The 6,555-nt window shown below is 43.5% G+C and overlaps 1 non-coding gene across 1 annotated transcript; it reads right to left on the bottom strand.

Moving 5' to 3' along the window:
- Positions 1-2,139: 2,139 nt before the first annotated feature.
- On the bottom strand, positions 2,140-2,212 carry TRNAK-CUU (transfer RNA lysine (anticodon CUU)). The gene has a single exon. It is a non-coding gene; the product is annotated as a tRNA-Lys (tRNA).
- Between the last annotated feature and the right edge of the window lie 4,343 nt (positions 2,213-6,555).

Here is a 6,555-nt window from a genome sequence, read left to right as displayed (position 1 = left end):
TTATCATTTCTCTCTGTCCCCCCACTCCGTGATCAAGATAAAACACATCGGATAACCAGAACAGCGCCAACACCCGTCCTGACTGACCACCAACCAGCTACTGAAACCTTTTGACCACCAAATTTTATATGGCGCTAGATTCTCTCCCGAAAAGCGCTAAAAAAAGCGTTAAACTGGCTAAAATTACAGCGAAAAAAATGCTCTTCGAATTATTTCTGCTCTTTGACGTGCCAAATGATTAATGACAGGTAGGACTGACTGTTTTAACACTAAACTACTCACTATTATCCCAGATCTGCTAATTACCAATCCGCAGTCTCTTCGTCCTCGGTGACCTGGGGTTGTGGTGGTGCTCTATGTGAGGGTCCAGGTTGTGGTTGTGATAACTCGTATCTTTTCAATAACCCAGTGTTTTTCAGTACTTCCTCAGGCAGTTAAGATCATAACAACAGTTTCCATTTCATCTTAGTCCATACTTGATAGTTAGTATTGCATTTAAGTTTTTGATAATCAATTTCGAAGCTTTGACTTCACGATGTTCATATAACTAAAGATTCGCTCAACATCAGTGTTGGAGTGAGACAATACCAGCACATTCAAAGCCAACTCAGAGAGGTTACCGATTTCCTCCTGTTGCATCCTTGTACGAGGTTATTTCAGTCCAGAGTGCTAGGGCGCCAGTGTTCTGCTTCCACAATACATGATGAAGCTTCCTCAACTGGAACTCAATGCATGTGAGAAATTTTCGTTATCAGTAAACATCTTTGCTAATTCCAGTATTCCAGGCTTTATGGGTTGCAGATATTCACTTGTACTCAGTGATGACATTGACTGTGACACTTGGACATTATCTGGCAAACGTTGACGAAGCTGTTTCACCAACTCCACTACAAACTGTATGTATCTTCCTCGAATATCCTTTTCATCAGGAAGCTTACATTGTGCCATCTCCTTTTCAAACTCGTTCCTCAAGGACGCACGTGGGTCTAAGTAGTTCTCTATTGAATCTCCTTCATCTAATTTCTGCCTGGGATGAGAACCTTAGAACTTATGGAATCAATAAGTTGAATAAAGTCACTTAGCAGTTTGCTTGGATCCTGTACCTTAGCTTCAAATTTCTCATTTACACATTGAGCTTCTCCAAGAATATACTTCAGGAATATCAGGAAGGCATAGCTTTTCTTGGCACAAAACATCTCATAGAGGTTCTGAGATGTATAACACCTATCATCATTTCTTGCCATTTCAATGTGAATCATAAGTTCAACCCACTGCTGCAGTATTATGACAACTGCTGATTCAATTGACAGCCATCGAGTCTGGCTTAGCTGTATAGATTTCATTGGAGCTTGACCATCACTGGCAGAGTGGGAGAACCAATTATAGGTTTCTCTGACGATAAAATCCAGGTTCCTAGGGAGACTCTGCTGCAGCATGAGACAACTAGCTGCAGAGAATGACACACACACACTTGATCAGGATCAGATGAGGAACTTCTAACTTGAGTGTATCATACACTCCACAGTTAACATCTGTCATCACAGAAGCATTGTCGGTGCTAATTGCAATAAGGTTTTGTAACTCCAACCCATTATTTTTAAAAGACTTCTTGATGGGATCACATATCCCATTAACATTACAGTCAGTCAGCTCAACCAGGTCCAGGAAAGTCATTATAATCTTATTCTTACTTTCAGAATAGAACTGGACAGCAATACCCAATAGTTTCGTTACAGTAATGTCATTACTCTCATCAGGTAAGAAGCTAAACTTCTGACTGCCCATATCACTTTTCAAGTTGCTGTTAAAATGCGGGGCAAACACATTGCGCACAACTGCACTACACTTCAACCTTTTTAACCTGAAATTCTTGCATCCTTTACTGTTTGCAAATCTTGCTTTGTAGAGCTTACTGAGATGATGAATAACACGTAATGTACAATGTTCAGCAGTGAATAGTGACACATTTCCTTTAGTCTCCCGTGCATCATCACTTACTTTTTCAAACAGACTTCTGGTTTGTCTTTAAGTACTGAATGACTCTTCAGCTGCCTTTTGCTTAGCAGATTGGTTGATCTAGACGGGCGGTGGATGGTATGTTCAGAGGCTGTTTCATGTTACATCATAGAAAACTGTTACCGCCCAACGTGGGGCTCGAACCCACGACCCCGAGATTAAGAGTCTCGTGCTCTACCGACTGAGCTAGCCGGGCTTATATACAACCTTCTTCGTGTGAATATGTGTGTTTAAACGAGGTTAATAACTGCCATCATTAACCCCCTAACAACGCTGTATTATTAGCGATAAAGTTCAATAACTGACCTGAGGTCACATGATAGATACATAAGGGGATCCGACCATGACCTTATCAACGTCCTGAGACCCCGGCTGATGTGTCAGGTTAGATAAGAGGCATAACATCCTCTCTGTCTGATGTTGTGAGAGTAAGACACTAATGGTTAGGAGGCAGCAAGTGTGTCTGGAGACACTTTCCTCTCTGTCTGATGTTGTGAGAGTAAGACACTAATGGTTAGGAGGCAGCAAGTGTGTCTGGGGACACTCTCCTCTCTGTCTGATGTTGTGAGAGTAAGACACTAATGGTCAGGAGGCAGCAAGTGTGTCTGGAGACACTCTCCTCTCTGTCTGATGTTGTGAGAGTAAGACACTAATGGTTAGGAGGCAGCAAGTGTGTCTGGAGACACTCTCCTCTCTGTCTGATGTTGTGAGAGTAAGACACTAATGGTCAGGAGGCAGCAAGTGTGTCTGGAGAAGGTTAGTAGGTGGTGGGGCCAGGCCTGATGTGTTGATCAAGTAAAATATGTATCATAATGGTTGGTTGGTTGGCTGGTTAGTGAGGATTTAGGCCCAGAGTAGAATTTAAAGTCACTTCTGTATGGAGTAAGCTTTGGTGTATATAAATGGCTACCACATGATCTTCTATACGGGTGATGATTATCTAAAACATCACAATCTTCGACTGTGCTGTTCAGATTGGTCTCTTGTAGACAAATAACGGATGGCCTATATAATACAAGCAACAGTGACAGTTGTGCTTGCTTATTCTTAAGACCTCTACAATTCCATTGAATGATATTGAATGCGTTGGTTTAAGACTTCTTTAGCCGGCCAGATTTGTGAACCCTTTTTTTTTCTTAAATTGGGCGAGTCCCCAGGGGAACGGGATCGGCTCCTGATAGTGGGCACGGTATTGTCGTCCAGTGATTCCACCGAGGAAGACTTCATCATGAAGGAAGACCTACTCGCTGGAGCCACAGGAACGACCACCTGCCACACAGTTTCTTTTGTAACTTCATCTTGTCCTCTCACATTGTTGGGGCAAACAGAGCAGCAGGTGGCTCTTGAGTACGAGTCTTTGTGGGTATTATCGTCAGAGTCAGTGTCAGTGTCGCTCTGATTCGTTATAGATTCATCGGGAGTGATGGGTCGTGGTTGGTTCAGCAGTTCCCGTGGCAATTGTGACCATGACCAGCTTACATTTCAATGCCATAGCATAGGACTCATTGTGTTTGGGAGTCTGGTGAGTCTCCTTCACCCTCTTCCTTGCTTCACCATATGAAATGTTCTCCTTTGCCTTAACTGCCCAGACTTCTTCTCAAACTTGTACCGAGGACATTCTCGGTACGAGCTCGGGTGGTTGCCTCCCCCCACAGTTAATGCACAGTACCACCTTGGCTGTACAATGGTCAGCAACATGCTCCACGCTGGCACACTTTCCACATCGAGATGAAAAAGTACAAGACTTTTTACCATGATCAAACCTTTGGCATTTAAAACATGGCAAGATGTTCGGTATGTAAGGTCTCACAGCTACCTAACATAACCTACGGCAATATCCTTTGGCAATTTGGATCTCCGAAAGTTAGAGTGATCAGGTGGGTTGTACGTGGCTCGCCGTCAATAAGTTTTGTGATAAGTCGAGCAGCGATCACTTCCTCGTCTGCAAGTTCATTTACTATGTCGTCCTCACTCATGCCCATGACGTCAGGACAGAAGATTACTCCTCTGCATGAGTTCATGGTCACTGGAATGGAAGCCACAACATCGCAAAAATGAATTCTTTTCAGCTTTAGTAAGTCTGCCACTTGATTTGATGACTTAACTCTAACAAGAACGTCACCACTAGCCAGTTTCCTTACCATCTCAACAGCACCAGCCTGGCTGTCAATCACTTTCTTGATGAGGAAGGGGTTGAGGGAAGCGTTGAACCGGTCGCATATATCATCACAAATTCAGCATTTTTGGACTTTATGTCCATCGTGGGTCGGTCACCACCACTACCCCCTAGTGGTTGGCTTACTGGAGTCCATACCGGTGGGGCTAGACCCCAGATCCTGGGGTGGCATACCGCCCCACACAAAAGGTACTTGTAACACCTTACATCTTCTCTAAAAAAAAATATACGAGGCAGCTGATCAGACAGACAAGCGCCCCAAAGTGGGACGAGCCGGACGTACCAAGCTGGGTTGAGTTCTCCTGCGATCACCTCTCGATTAGTCGCACAATTGTGTCCAATCAGCCTTCGTGAGATGTACCAGTGGTCCAGCAACACCAGAAATACCGGTCAACAACCACTTGTCTGTAAACACAAAAAGAGAAGAGTAAACACAGAAAATAAACACGAATAAAATTTAGGGAGGAAATGGTGGAATGCTTCACTAAGCTAAAGAGCTAAGCTAAGCCTTAAAGAAAAACGGTAAATAAGGGAACCTCTCTTTTACCAATTCTGCAGGGAATACTGTCACTTATGAATGATGATAGAAAACTCCTTTCCAAGGAAAGGGGGGGAGGGGGGAAGAGCAAGAGATGTTAGAGGAAGTGAATTTTAGAGAGGAAAAGGGCCGGGACTTAACCCAGCTTGCATCGGAATAATAGGATAACTAGAACAGAGATGATGTGTGGAGGGCGAGGGAATTTTTTTTTGTTTGATTTTAGGATATAGGAGGAGATGGATCGTATTTCTGCCAGATAGAAACTGATTTTGCCCAGACGTTCCCTACACGGACTTAGCAGCAAGATCTATAGTAGTTTTCAGTTTTTAATATATGGGCACTGGATGTTGTTCAGGATGGATATTGAACATGTTATCTGGATGATCTATTCCCAGGAGATTGTTGAAGTAATCGATGTATTTGAAATCACTCTACTTGTCCTTCAAACAATTTCCTCCAATAGATGTTTAGTGGAGACAGTCGTGCTCTCCTATGAAGTTCTGTGTTCCTGATGAACTCGTGCCATTTGATATTACAAACCCAACGTAGAGCTTTATTCTGAATTATTTGGAGTGCACGGATGTTGGATTTGGCTCCGAGTCCGAGAGATGAAGGGGCATATGTGATAAGATACCTTCCCAGTGTTTTGAAAAATGTTGGCAATGTCTTGTGGGTTATGGTGTAGAGTGTTGTCGTCATTTAGCCGATTGAAGTCTGTTTTTGGTATTCCTTTGAGTTTCCGGGTTCTGCTCCAAAACTCTTGAGGAGATTTTATTCGGTGTTGTTCTGTTGTGGTGATGAGAGATTTCCAGTGTCTGTTGTGGTCTTCTAGAAGGCTGTTGAGTGTGTGGTTTTGTTGTGATGTGAGGTCCCACCTTACTAGGCCCAAACGATGTCTGTTATGCTCAAAGCGTCGACGGTAGCACGAGAGGAGTCTGGTTGTTTTGGGAGAAAGGAAGAAGGAGTATCTTGAGGTAAATAAAGATGTTCGGATAGAGGCGTCAGCTGCCTGTGTGAGTGTTCCATGTATATGTTCTATTTCTGTGTCTATTAGTGTTATTGGGTGATTTTCGTAGTTTGTCGTGTAAGTGCAGTTGGAGAGATTGTCTTTAAAGCTCTCCCAGTCTGCTCTTTTGTAGTGGTAGTGTGAAGGTGATGGGACGAGGATAGGGTTAGACGAGAGATGAAGAAAGATAGGGATGTGGTCGGAACCACACAGTGGTCCTGGAGACAAGAAATTATGGAGATAATTACTGGTTCTGTTGGAGAAGACAAGGTCAGGTCTGCCTTTTCCTCCTGGGCCAGTGAAGACGGTGTGGAGGTAAGGACCTAGGAAGTTAAGACATTTGTAAGAGTATAAATTGAATAAGTCATCACCATGAGAATTGTTTCTGCTGTGGTGGAAGGTTCTGTGTTGGGCGTTGAGGGCAGCTAGAGGGTAGACTGGGATATGTGTGTGATTGAATACTGTGTAGAAATCATGGAGTGGAATGGTAGTGTTGGGTCGAGAGTATGTAGTGCAGAAGATAATGAAGCCACATATTGTATTTATCTTAACTGCTAGAAAGTGTTGGTATTGCCATGAGGTGGCGAGGTATTCGTGTTCGATGGTGTTGCGTATGAGAATGGCGACTCCCTCGTGTCTACTGTCTGGAGACTGTCGTGATGTATACCCGTAATGTCTAATTTTGTATCCGTTGGTGATACATGTGCTGTTAAGTATCACAACATCGGGTCTCTTCCCTTCGAGGAGAGTGGCAATCAGATGACGGCCATTGTGATAGCTGCGCACGTTAAACTGTTAGATTTGTAGCATTTTACGACT

This window comes from Panulirus ornatus, chromosome 8 (genome assembly GCF_036320965.1).
Source record: "Panulirus ornatus isolate Po-2019 chromosome 8, ASM3632096v1, whole genome shotgun sequence".
Classification (NCBI taxonomy): Eukaryota; Metazoa; Arthropoda; class Malacostraca; order Decapoda; family Palinuridae; genus Panulirus; species Panulirus ornatus.
The sequence above is the reverse complement of the archived record's forward strand: the minus strand, read 5'-3'. Positions and strand labels throughout refer to the sequence as shown.